This window comes from Artibeus jamaicensis, unplaced genomic scaffold (assembly GCF_021234435.1).
Source record: "Artibeus jamaicensis isolate MK-2021 breed Jamaican fruit bat unplaced genomic scaffold, CSHL_Jam_final contig_797, whole genome shotgun sequence".
Lineage (NCBI taxonomy): Eukaryota > Metazoa > Chordata > Mammalia > Chiroptera > Phyllostomidae > Artibeus > Artibeus jamaicensis.
Genome location: NW_026521977.1, coordinates 17,446,710 through 17,461,377, shown reverse-complemented (window position 1 = coordinate 17,461,377; position 14,668 = coordinate 17,446,710). Strand labels below are relative to the sequence as shown.

The 14,668-nt window shown below is 36.4% G+C and overlaps 1 protein-coding gene across 2 annotated transcripts in view; it reads right to left on the bottom strand.

The window, feature by feature from the left end:
- DNAJC24 (DnaJ heat shock protein family (Hsp40) member C24) overlaps positions 1 to 14,668 on the bottom strand; it is a 59,172-nt gene that overhangs the window by 42,980 nt on the left and 1,524 nt on the right. The gene's annotated exons all lie outside the window — the stretch shown is intronic.

Genomic DNA, 14,668 nt, shown 5'->3' with positions numbered 1-14,668 from the left:
AATTTAGTATTTGAAGTTTCATAAATATAACTACAAAGCAATATATAAAAATGTACAACATGTACAGCAATAAACGTCTGATAAGAAGTACACATATAAAATATAATTTTAGCATTTTGAACTGTTTTTGCTTAACACTTACAACTTTGTTTGCTATCATTATGTAAATTTCATGGCCCTGCATAGTTCCCTGACTGTACCTTATGCACAATTTCTAGTGATAATGATAAACTGTGATGAGGCACCACATGCAAGACCCTGGCTAAATGCTTTACATTCATTACTTCCCTCAATCTTAATGAAAAAAGAAAAGAATACCAACGAAATCTTTATCCGTATTTCTGCAGGTAAGGAAACAGCGACTCAGAGAGGTTAAGGCACTCCTGCTGGGTCACACAGATCATGAATGGCACAGGTGAAAGTCAAAGCCAGGGCAGAGTGACACAAAGTCAACACTCAGTCACTGTGCTGCACATCGGCTTCCCCAGGAAACCACATTTCAGAATTCATTTGTCGTATATACGACAGCATTTATGACACTAGATACTAGAACGTCGCCCTCTGGTTCTTCTTCCCAACAGTAAACTCTGTTAGAACCTCAGCGCCCAGAAGAGTGCCTGAAACACAGGAGGCACTAACCCTGATGGGTGCTGAGTAAATGGGTGGGTTACTGAAGACAAGCTCAGACTGTTTTATTCTTCATCAATAGACCTATATCCATACATTTAACTAATTTAAAGAGTATCGTTCTCAAACACAATATTCTGGATTAGCTTCAAGGGCTGTAAGAACTGTTTTGTATTTTTGAATGTTTTGAGATAGCTAAAAGGTAATGGCTAGTTTAAGTGGCTTCTGGAAAAAAAGACACGTCTTTTCTGAGCTCTCTCACCCCACACAATGCACCAAGGGTAACACTCAACTTGCGGTACATATTTCAAAAGCCTAACAGAATGAGAAGAGGTTTTATTTTTCATTACTGAGTGTCAAAATCTATTTGACCTTTAATTAGAAGATAACATGGGCAAAACACTATTAATTTTATTTGTGACATAGAAAATAATTCGAGCATATATATGTAATACGAAGTATTCCAGTTAATAAATTAATTTCAAAATAAAGAAAAAATAAGCCAAAACACAACCTTAATGAGTAAAATGTTATTAATAAGCAAAACTCTATTATTTACTTGAAGACAAATTTCAGGGTGTTTCATATTTCAGATGATACAGTTTTATGAATAATACCTTGAAAGATGATAGCTACTATCTTTGATTCACATTAAAACCATGCAATTCACTTATACCCAAAATGTTTTAACTAGACTTCTATGTAACAATTTTTTATTTTATTTTCAAATATATAATCTTTATTGTATTTTTTCCCTTTACCCCTGCCCCCAGCAATCACCACCCTGTTGCCCACGTCTGTGAGACAAAAGCATATTATGTATGTGATATGCTACACAAGGTTTACTCTTCGGGAATAGGTAAAGGGGTAAACTCATCTCTTTAAAAATCATAACTAATTCATTAAAGGCCACATAAAACATCAAGAAATATTTAGAGCTTAAAACAATGACTAAAGAAGTTCACGGTAACAGAGCAGATCCATGGTTGCGCAGGGGAGAAGGCAGAGTGCGGACCTCGAAACGCTGGTGGTTACACAGGTAGAGTCAACCGAACGGGTCAAAATGACTGAATCAAGTACATTTTATGGTATATAAATTATATTTCAATAAGGTTAACTTAAAAAATACCTAAAAGGAACATATCCTAAGGAACATAATAAAGTTCTAGCTATTTTATATGGGTAAAGTGGAACAATTACACTCCAGTGAATTCCAATACTTTAAGGAAAACATGATATTAATTCCTTTGGGAAGCACTGGGCAAAATGTCTGTTTTGTTTGTATGTTGACATACTGAAAATAATGTACACCGAGTTGTAAGCAAACTCTAAATACTGTAAATGTATTTTAAAACAAAACATTCACTTTTCCCATTTCAATTATTTAGCTTTATTATTTTGCACAGGTTTCTTAAATTTCATTATTTTTAACATTTTATTTTCTTTATTAAATTTATTGGAGTGACATTGGCTAATAAGATTATATAAGTTTCAAGCATATATTTCCACGATACACGGTCTGTATATTGCATTGTGTGCTCACCACCCAAAGTCAGATCATCTCCTGTCACCATCAATAAGTTTTAAACATGATTTCTGGTCTGTGACTTCATTGTGTTATTTGATTTTGACTATTGAGTGTGCATCTTTGTTCCACCTGCCTGATAATGTCATCACCTGGTCTAACAGTCTCATGCAATAAACCTTCCTTTACGTTCTGCCATTCCATAATTCTTTTAGTTGGAGGCTCTGAAATTCTGCTTCTTTTAAGCCAGATTATGAGATAAATATAACAATGCCCTAAGTCACCCCTTTATAGATTTTCTATCGGGTTAGACAAGTCAGATCACAATAGTTACAGAAAGTTATTTTGAGATTTCTTTCTTTCACTTTCTGCAAAAGCAAATTGTGAAGCATTTATACCCAGATTAAGGTGTACGAACTGTCAGTGCTAGAATTTTAGGCAAGGCTGTGAAAGGAATTATTTCTTATCTTAAACGCATGGCAAACCGGAGAGGGTGCCATAGCAGTCCTGGTTAACACTACTTGCTCTGTCTGAATGCACGCACTGAGTCAACCAAACAATCTTACATAGATCAAAAGGAAGTTACTTTCAGATGGTAAACTAGAAAATAAATTTTAGACTTGGGAGACAACCAGATGATATTTAAATAAGAGGGGAAAAATAGTAGAGACAAATAGTAGAGACAATTTGTCTCTACTATTTTTAGTGCTTTTGTAAAAAAAAGACCTGGCTTTTTTTTACAAATGAAACTCAGATACAGGGAGTTTGTGACTTAAGATAAACCATGGTTGGCCCAACACAATCTTAGTAGAAATGAGGAGAAAGATAAAACATCTCTTTCTCCCAGTTTTATTGAGATATAATAGACACATAACATTGTCTAAGTTTAAAATGTAAATGATTTATATATATATACATATTTGTATATATGTGTGTGTGTAGTTAACACTTCCATCACTTCACAGTTACCCTTTTTGTCTGTGTATGTATGGGAAGAACTTTTATGATCTACTCTATTAGCGACTTTTAAGTTAACAGGGGTGTCCAACCTGCATCCATTGGGGCACATGTGGCTCAGGATGGCTATAAATGTGGCCCAACACAAAACTGTAAATTTACTTAAAATATCATGAGACTTTTTTGTGATTACGTGTCACAATGTATCTGAAGTGTGGCCCAAGAGACGCCAGAGGCTGGTTGCCCTGCCGCCGTGTTGCTGATGATCACCGAGCTGCACACTGCACGCCCAGAACCCACTCATCTCGTAACTCTAAGTCTGTGCCTTTGACCACCTTCACCAGCTCTGCACCCCCCGCCCCCACCACAGCTTCCTTTGGCAACCACCAATCTCCTGTCTGTTTCTGTGAGTTTCTTTTTTTTTTAGATCCCACATAAAACTTCTTAAATATCTTCACATTCCTTGAGAACTGGGGGAAATATGTCAGTTATAATAAGGCATGGTGAGAACCCAGGTTCCATCCACAATGCCACAGGGCCATCTTTTATACCTCCCACCAAGTTTCTTATATAACTTTCACTCATTTCTACTATTAGTAATATGCTGAGTAGGATTATTTTTCTTCTACACAAAGGAGATAACTCATCCACTTTTCGGTTTGTAAGACATTCGGCTGTTGATCAAATCACCGACTCCAAGGGTTGCAAGTCCTGTAAGAAAAGCCTGCTAATTCTATCTAATTTCTGTGTTAGGCTTAGGCCTGTAACTGTTTTCGGTTCCTAAATCCAACGGACTCTATTTTAGTCAGCAGCCTCTGTGGTCCCTATAACAATATCTGCAATTGTTGGTCACACCATCTCTTTACCTTGACCTTAGAAACACCCCGCTCTCCTGGTTAGACTCCCATTAGCCTCTGGCCGTTCCTTTTCAGTTTCTTAGAGAAGAGCCATTCCCCAGGGTTCTGCTCAGGTCCCCACCTCCTCAACCCCCAGGTAATCTTATGGAGGCAATGCCCCATGTATGGCTTGTAGCTCTGACCTCTCCCCAGTTCTAGCTGCATTCCCGCCTTCACATAGCCCTTCCACAGACACGTCACACTCAGCCTGCTCTCTAATGAACCCAACATCTTTCCCCAGAAAACTTCTTTCTCCTCCGTTTCTCATCTTAGTTAAGAACATAACCTGCCCCTGTACTACCTTAAGCTCAGTATTTCAATTCATTTCAACTCCCCACTTGCTAACATATTCAGTCCACCAGTGAATCCACCTCCGTATCTTCTTTCATCTCCCTCTTACTCCCACTGTACTCCCAGTACTAATGCAATGGTACAAGTCCTCAGTAATAGGACACGTATGGAGATACTCCACATAGGAACTTACACCCCACAGACCTCAACAGTCTCCAGTAAAGAAGTAACAAAGAGCAAAAACATGATGCATTTTGTCAACGACCTAAGTGAGCTGACTGCCCCTTGAGATTGACTCTTTTTTTCCAGTTTAGAATAATGTGTTTTCCAAATAGAGCAGTATTACATGACTGATAACAGTATCTCCAGGGCTTAAAACTCCCTGTACTGAATCTTTTATTTATTTCATTTGTTGAAGTCTTTTTTTCTGAAGCATGCCAAAGCGCCCTGCCTTCTCTCAGAAAACACACACCCAGCACCAGGACATCCCGTCAGGACAAAACAGCGCAGCACTCCGTGCTCCTGCCCCGCCGCGTGAGACGGCGCCTTGCTGCTGACTACAAGTGGAGGAGAACTGAAAACGGGGCTCATCTCAAAGCACAACAGTGGACGCTTCCCAAGGGCAGACCCGTGTCTGCTTCTTTAATATTTCTCAGAGTTAAAGTGAAAAACATGCTAAGCACTGCTGTCTGAATGGGACTCTTGGTTCTGTAGTACAGACTAAAGATTCCCAAAATTCAATTATCCTAATGCCATCCTCAAGATTTATCCTATAGTCTCATTGTATTAATACTCTTATTTACTTTTTTTTGGTACCTAGATGTTAAATTGCCTCGTTTTATTATTTAGCTTTATCCTAAAACCAAGTATCTGTTGTGATATACATATACAATACTTTATAGTAAATATCTAACTATTCACATAAAAACTGTTCACCTGTATACCATCTAACATTATTTTTGCATTTTTTAAAAGATTTTATTTATTTATCTTTAGAGGGGAAGGGAAGGAGAGAAGGAGAGAAATATTGATGTATGGTTGCCTCTCGTGCGTCCCCTGCTGGGAACTGGCCTGCAACCCAGGCACATGCCCTGACTGGGAATCAAACCTGCAGCCCTTTGGTTCGCAGGCCCACGCTCAATTCACTGAGCTATACCAGCCAGGGCTATTTTTGCATTGTTTTAAATGCTTTATAAGCATAACTCATTTAAATCCTTAAAACCACCCTATGAAATATTTAGTTACCTGATGCGTAGAATAGGTCTGGTACATAGTAGGTATTCAATAAATATTTGTTATGAATAAATGATGTTTCACATCTGTATTTCAAGGAATGAAAATAGCCTGAAGTTATGGAGCAGGCTCAGAGTCACAGAACTAATACACGGCAGAGTCAAATTCAAACCCAGGAAGCTACCTCTGGAATCCACATTTCTTAACCCTTTACCATTCTGCACCTTTAACATAAATACTACCTTTCCTTGAATGGTAAAGTCTATTACTGCTGCACGTATGCAGTGGGGAAGAAGGAAAGAAAAATTAAAAAAACACTGATGAGGCAACTCCTCCTTTTTATTTACCCAGTTTTCAAAATGTATGTAGAGTGTATTATAATTTCTTGCCACTAACCAGTGTACAACTTAATTTCTGGGCCTCAGTTTCCTGATCTATATAGTGGTATCTCACCTCATGTAAAATAACAGTTCATAATAGCATCTCCATGAAGTACCTCAGTAATTTATTACTGAATGTCTTGCATCCTGGGTGACACCCAGATGACAGCTAAACAACTCACCACACCGACAAAAACCACACTGCTCATTACCAGGCAGGTTATACCCTTCGGACTTTTACTTCTAACACGCCCAGATTTTTCTCACGAAATCCTCAATGACCAAGTAAGTTTCCTGTAATCAAGATGGCTTCAATTTGTAATGTAGTCAAAAGAACTGTTTAAGGAATTATTCTCAGCTCCCTCTTTCTTGTGTGGTAATTTTCCTCCAACTATACGGTATCCTTTCTACTTTCTTTTTCAAAATGCTGATATGTGTTACACAACTAGCTTAATCCCAATCTATATATAACCACTTGTGATCAACACAGAACCTCTGAGTATCCACATAAGTACTAAATAAGTGGTACTGTCTACCCTGCCAACTTTAAGAATTAGAGTGTCCTGCACATGCCCGCCTCAGACTACAAGGGTTTCCTTTCAGATTATGGGACTTATCATAACAGCAGCAGATCACTTTCCAATACAACAATTCTGTTCCAGGTGAAGGGTCTCCTGTAATATTACCAGCATCAATGGGAAAAGACCCCCAATTTTCAAGTTGACAGAGCTTTGCAGGGGAACTTTATTCTCGGTAAATAAAAATTTTTATATGCATAACTGCAAAAAATGAGAATAACAGAACTAATCATTCTTGACCTTAGATGATTTTAAAATAGTGGATTACTATTCAACTTTTATTAGTATAAAAATAAAAAATATTTAAAAAATTGATTCATAAAAAGAAGAGCAATACACTTTTATTAATAAATCCCTATTAATAAAATGCTGCTAGGAAATGCTAAGTCAATTATTTTTATTTTCATATAGTAAATTTTTAGGCAACAGACAATTGTATGTGACGTGTCTTTCAGGCTAATTCTGCACTTTACATTTATATGTGTCTTTAAAGCATACATATAAATATTCTAAAATACCTCAGTCAGTAAGAATTTTTTCAGAATCAGGACTTTGAATAAGCACTACATTTACAAAACTGAAATAAGGAAACAGTATTTACTAAATCAACATGTACTGTAAACTCAGCAGCCTACGATTTAGCAATATTTTATCCCAACAACTAATTATGTAGGAGGTGTTAAATTCAAAATCTTCTGAACTTGGAGAAGTACACAAAATAAATGTGCCTTTTTACAAAATTAGATACAGAATGGTATTTGTCAAATGTAATTTTATTCTCCACCTGCTTTGAGACATTGTTGAAAGTCAGACAGAGAAAATATAGTAATTCAAATTGGAAAGCAAGAATATAAACTAAGAGTATGTTTTTGAAAAAAATCTAGTAAATAGCATGGTTTTTTCCCTTGTAATTTTCTGCTTCACAATTCTATTCGAAACTCTAAACTTATACAAAAAAAGAATCAAGAAAGCAAGTTTCACTCCATAAGCGATGTGTAATCTAGATTCCTTCAAAATTAAAACAGAGAGTAACAATTATGTCTGATCCTTAATACAGTACTTCATTAACTGTACGTGAATGACGTGTTCCACAGAAATCCAGAAAACTGAAAATTATGCCTTTAAACAACAATAAACCTTGGATGGCAATTATGAGAAGTCTGACGTAATGCGAGCGAGTCTAGAGGCACCGGATGTGTGTGATCGGGCCTGGATTTTACCCCTCACTAATTGTGTGTTTTAGAACGAACCATTTAACTGTAACTAAGCCTTGGTTTTCTCAACTGCAAACATAGGGATAATATTACCTGCCTTACAGGACTGCTGAGGGGATACAACTAGATAAGCACTCGTAAACTGTAAAGAACAAACTATCACGTATAACACACATGCTACTAATTATGTACTTACTACTGCATTCTTCCTTACCTTCTTAAATGTAATATGCTGAATGTAATTTAACCCATGGCCATAATCATGAATATAAATGATTGTGCTAAACTATAATACAGGGACCAAAGACACTGCAACCCCAGCAAAACCAAGAGGCCAAGATGTTAGGCTGATTGCTAGGGTGGCTCTTTATAGCTCCAGTTGCCTTCTGTACAATTAGTTGTTAGCCAAGACTTCTCGCTCCTATACGTACACATAGCTGCCTATAGGGAACCTTTGCAGACAACACTTATTGAAATTCTCCTATAATTTGTTGTTCTACCCACTCCCTCATCTTCTCTCAACTGATAACTCCGTCTTCTTTTCTGTCTTCTTTTTCACAGAGAAAAGAAAGGCCACCAAATGAGAGCTCCTGAGCCAGCTCTTGCCTCCATCCTTTCGTCCTCCTTTCCTGTAAGAGCAGACAGGTCCCTCCGTTCTCTCTCCTGACTACCTAAGCCTCAGATCCCACCCCTTCTCCCTGTCAGTCACTCTCTTTACCCTGTGACTTCAATCCCAAACTCTCTCGTGGCTACTTCTCATAGAGTTTAAACATGTTCGAGTCTCTCTTTATCTTCTAAAAGGAAAAGCAGAACAAACCTCTTATCGCACTCCAGCTACTCTCATTCTCCTTACCTGCCAGCTGTACTGTCCTATTTCTGTAGGACAGTGTAACTAAACACACTTCCACTGGGGAAGGGAACCCACGAGGGGAACACCGCAGGGATCAGGGGAGGCAGGGGTTTACAAACTAAGATAATTCTGCAACAATCATTAGGAGTTCACCAGGTGAGGTGGGGGGTGGCGGGGGGGCACCAGGGGGAGAGAAGAGCAAACTCGAGGGCCTATGGCCCAGGAAGAGTGTCTGGCCCCTGAAGGGAAATGAGATGGGTTCAGGAAGTCTACTATTGATCAATAGCAAACTGATCGCACTAGTGTCCCTGTTCTCTTCCAAAACTCCACTAAAATAATAGCAAAAGAATAATTTTTAAAGGCAAGGGCATAAATGCGTAAGAACAAATTTAATAGGAGAGAATAAAAAAAGCAGGTGAGAGACACCAAATTTGAGATAGAAAATGCATTGATGAATGGTAACCCATTCAGTTTGCCCCAGAAAATTGAAAAAGGACACAGAGAGAGGTACGAGTGCAACCCCGCAGCCTCCCAGGCAGGCAATGTGAGAATTCCCCTCTCAGACAAGTGGTCCGATTCTGCACATTTGGGTCCGCCCAATAAAATGACAGACCCCACCTAATGAAAGCCCCCTAGTCATGCTTAGGAACCTCCAAGTAAGCTTGTAACATTTCATTATTAAATATGAATAGAGAACAAAGGATCATCAAATATATGGGAAAAGCCTCCAGAACAAAATGAAGAGAAAAAACAAGACAGCTCAAGGGAAGACAAGACTGACTTAGCTTGCCTCACAGCTGCCTTACAAAAGGGGCCTGCCTGTGCCCAGGAACGGGGCCATGGTTTACCGCAGTCTCCACTTTTCATTCACAGACTTTTGGCATTCAATAAAAACAAGACGTGCAAAGAGGCAAGAAAATGTGACCCCTTGTCACAAAAGGATGTAGAACTAGACCCAGGGTAGGCCCACATGTTAGAATTATCAGACAGAAACTTCAAAATAATTATGATGAGTATACAAGAGGATCAAATGAAAACGGTGCACTAAATATAACTAAAAGCTTGACAGAAGAAATAGAATAGTTGATTCTTGAAAAAATACTTGAGTTACCCAAAAGATGGTAAGAAAGGCAAAATAAAGTCAAAAGAGCAAATAGGACAAATCTATAAACAAAAAGATTATAGACTTAAACCCAGACATTGTCAATAATTACATAAAGTGTAAATGAACTACGGGGTGGAGGAGATAAGATGCTGGTTAGAGCACACACTTCCAGTTATAAGATAAAGAAGTTCTGGAGATGGAGTGCACAGCACAGCGACCAGTTACCAGTGTTGAACTGAGCACCTGAAAGTTGCTAGGAGAATAAATCTTCAAAGGTTCATATGTACACACAATGGTAACTATGAGGTGACGGATATGTTAGTGAACACTACTGTGGTAATCATTTTGCAAAATGTATGTACAAAATCATACATTTTGTACATCATGTTGTACACTTGAACTTCCACAATGTTATGTATCAATTATAGTTCAAGCTGGAGGGGTGGGGAGGGGGGGTGAATGGATGTAAATGGATTAAACACCCCTAATAAAAAGGCAGAGATCGACAGATTGGAATTTCTTAAACCCATTAAGTCACTCTATACAAGAAAACACACTTTAAACATAAAAGAGACAGACTGAGAGAATGGCAAAAGATATACAAACTCAGTACATGAAAGCTAGTGTAACTATATTAATATCAAAGCAGACTTCAAGAAGGGTACAATGAGAAATGGGGGGATTTTATAATGACCGAAGACTCAAATTCATGAAGACACTTAGTAAAAATATCCCCAAATCATAAAACAAAATTAACAGAATTAAAGAAAAAAATAGGAAAATCCACAATCATAAGTTGATCAAATACATAGACAAAAAAAAATAAGAGTACAGAATTTCTGAATGACATATCAATGTAACCTAACAGATATTTACAGAACATTCACTGTATTCAACAATAGCAGAGTTACCCATTTTTCAAGTGACTGAGAACATTCACCAAGATAGGCCACATGCTGGGCCATAAAAAATGTTTTAACAAATTCCAAAGGAATGAAATCTAACCAAGTACATTCTCTAACTACAATAGAATTAAATGAGAAATCTGTAATAAAAAGATCTGAATGTGTTCCAACATTTAGAAGTTAAATAATGTACTTCCTAGTAACCCACAGGACGAAGAAAACTGTTACACAAGAAATTTTAAAACACTTTAAAATAAATGATAAAAATACACATCAAAATTTGTAGGATGCAGCTAAAACAGTGCTTCTGGCTCAGAGAGAAACTTATAGCTTTAAATGGCTATGTAAGGAAAGAAGACAGGTGTACAGGCAAGAATGTATGTTTCCACATTAATGAGCTGGAAAAGCAAAGCAACTAAGTAGAAGAAAGGATATAATAAAATTAAAAAGCAGAAATCAAGTGAAAAAAATGGACAAACAATACCACAAAAACCCAATGAAGTAGAAGCTGGCTTCTGGCGGATTAATGAAAGGGAGAAACATCTAGCAAGACTGATCAGGAAAAAAAATGAAAAACATAAATTGCCAATGTAAAGAATGATAGGGAAAACATAACTACATGCTTCATAGTAATTAAAGAAGAAGAAGAAGATAGTATGGGCATTATAGCAATGAATTTGACTCCATAAAGGAGTGGACAAATTCTTGAAAACTACAACCGGAAACAGAAAATTTGAACAGCCCTACAGCCTCTGAAAATAATTATATTCATAATTACAGGATTTCCCAGAAAGGAAATGTCAGGCTTAGACGACTTTCCTAGTAAATTCTATTAAACATTTAAGTAAAAAATAAAGGCAATCTGCCTGGCTGGTGTAGCTCAGTGGATTGAGCACGGGCCTGCAAACCAAAGGATCACGGTTCAATTCCAAGTCAGGGCATATGCCTGGGTTACAGGCCAGTTCCCAGCAGGGGATGCAAGAGAGGCAACCATACATTGATATTTCTCTCCTTCTCTCCTTCCCTTCCCCTTTAAAGATAAATAAAATCTTTAATAAAAAAAATTAAAAAATAAAACTGTATTTTTAAAAATCTTTAAAAAATAAAGGCAATCTCATATAACTCTTTCAGAAAAGAAAGAAAATTGAATTCACTCACCAATTATTTTGTAGGACCGCATAACTGTGATACTAAACTTAGGCACAGACATTTAAAAAAAGAGAATTATACCAATATAGATCATGAATCTAGACACAACAATCCTTAACAAAGTAACAGCAATTAGAATCCTGCAATATATAAAAAGCATAATACTTCATGAACAAGTGAGATTTGTTTATTCTAGCAAAGCAAAATAAACTTAACACTAAGAAAAATCAACATAACTCACAAATTAAAGGAGGAAATTAATATATGCAAACTTCAATTAATATAAAAAAACTAACAAAGTTCAATACCCATTCATGGTAATACTCCTAGCAGATTAGAAATAGAGGAATTCCCCTTACTTAGTAAAGGGGCATCTTAAAAACATACAGCTAATATTATATGTAATAGTAAAATATTGAAAAAATTTCCTTCCTAAAATTAGGAACAAGGCAAGGGTATTTGCTCTCACCACTTCAACTGAATGCTGCAACAGAAGCACATATACAATGCATTAAGGCAAGAAAACAAAAAAATAAAAGGCATATAAAATAGAGTTAAATGCTGCTTTTTGCAAATGGCATAATAGTGTTGGTAAAAATTCTAATGAATCTACAAAACAGCTGTGAGATAACTAAAAAAGCAAATTTACCAAGACTGTGAGAGATAAGATCAGTCTATAAAAATAAACTATAGCTCTATATACTATCCATCAACAACCAGAAAATGATATTTAAAAAATGTCATTTATAATGAAACCAAAAACATCAAAAGACTAGAAATAAATCCAAAGCAAGATGTACATACCACACTAAAAGTTCTGAAATACTTCTAAGAGAAATTAAAGATGACTTAACTGGTAGAGAGCTGTTGTACATTCATGGATTAGAAGACTCACTATTGTTAAGATGCCCATTCTGCCAAAATTAAAATTCAGGCAGGACTTTAAAAAATAGAAATTAACAGCTGATTCTAAAGTTCTATAGACATTCAAAGAAACTAAAATAAACAAAATAAACCCAAAAAGGATAAAATTAGAGACCCTAACTTTATGTGACTTTGAAACTGACTATACACCTCCAGTAATCAAGACAGAGTAGTAAAAGGATAGAGAAATAAATCAACCAGAATCCAGTCCAGAAATAGACCCGCACTGTCAAGACAATCTAATGAAAAGAATAAAATATTTCAATAAATAATGAACAAATGGATATATTTACTGAGAGAAAACAAAAATACTACCCCCTATTTCACACCATTCACAAAAACCATACACAGGTCTAAAGGTAAAAGCAAACTCTCTAGCTTCTAGAAGAAAACACAGAATATTTTCGTGGCCTTTTTAAAGAAGACACAGAAAGCACAAACCATAAAACAAACATTTGATAAATTGTACTTCATCAAAACAAAAACATTCCTGCTCTTCAAAATATATAACTAAGAAAATGGGCTAGCAAACCACAGATGAAAAGAAAATATACCCCATATCAAGAATATACATATTATATATTTTTAAAGATGCTCCTCAGAAGAAAGGTATACGAAGGCTAAGAATCACATTAAGAAGTTCTTAACATCATTAGTCATCAGAGAAATACAAAAGAAAACCACGAGATATCACTAAAACCAGAATATTGTACAGTGGTTCTCAATAAGACAGAGGAGTTGGCAATTTGGACTCCCAAAAGGTAGTTTCAGTTGTTAACTGGTAGTTAGGATGCTGCTGAACATCCTATAATACACGGGACAGTCCCACATAACAAAGAATTATCGTACACAAAATGTCAATGGTGGCAAAAGTGCGAAACCCCCAATAGCTGAAATGCAGGAGATTAATAGCATCCAATGTTGGTGAGATGTAGAGGAACTGAAACACGTTGATACACTGCTATCAGGAATTTAAAATGGTTCATTCACTCTGGTGTTGAATAGATGCTGTCCTGTTTAGTGCAAATGGCCAAATCAAAGGCCCATGTGGCCTGCAAGGCCCTGCACAATCTGGTCCCAGTCTACTCCAGCCTCATCTACCAGGTACCTAAGGTTCAGAGATAATGTCGTAATAAATTTTTCCATTAATTCTACTTAACTTTACTCTCTGATATCTTAAAAACTCTGAGATAACACACACACACACACACACACACACACACACCCATAATTCCGTTTAACTCATTACCTAAAGCAGGGATAGCAATACATTCCCGACAGTGAAATACCTACTGTTTCTCAGAATAAACACTAGTAGTTGTAACAAAATCCCACAGATCTATTTGATAGAAGCTGTTTCTCTATCAAATAGATAAACAACTGATGCCATATAAGTAATGGCCTTCTATCTTTTTTTGAAACTGAGTATTATAGAGACCATTACAGAATTACAGTGGCTTAAGAAACAAACAATTAAGTATGAAAACATTAATACAAATTAGGAAAGATACTATATAAATACTACAACTCATTTCACAAAAGAATGTAGTCAGGTAAAAAACAATGTATAGTTGACAGTATACAAGACGAATATAATATAAAGTACAAATGCAAGCCACATATGTAATGTTAAAAAGTAAAAAGAGCTCTGGCTGGTGTGGTTCAATAGATTGAGTGTGGGCCTGCAAACCAAAGCATCACAGGTTTGATTCTCTGCCTGGGTTGTGGGCCAGGTCTCCAGTAGGGGGCAGGTGAGGGGCAACCACACACTGATGTTTCTCTCCCTCTCTTCCTCCCTCCCTCCCTCCCCCGTCTCTATAAATAAATAAATAAATAAATAAATAAATAAAAGCTTTTTAAAAAAGATGAAATCTTTTTTAAGAAAAATATTTTTAATATTTTATATTTTATATAAATATAAAAATATATTTGCCTATATAAGGAAATATATTAAGGGAATAATATATTTCCTTATATAGGCAAATATATTTTCACATATTACATATACAATATGCAAAATAGCTAATATATCCA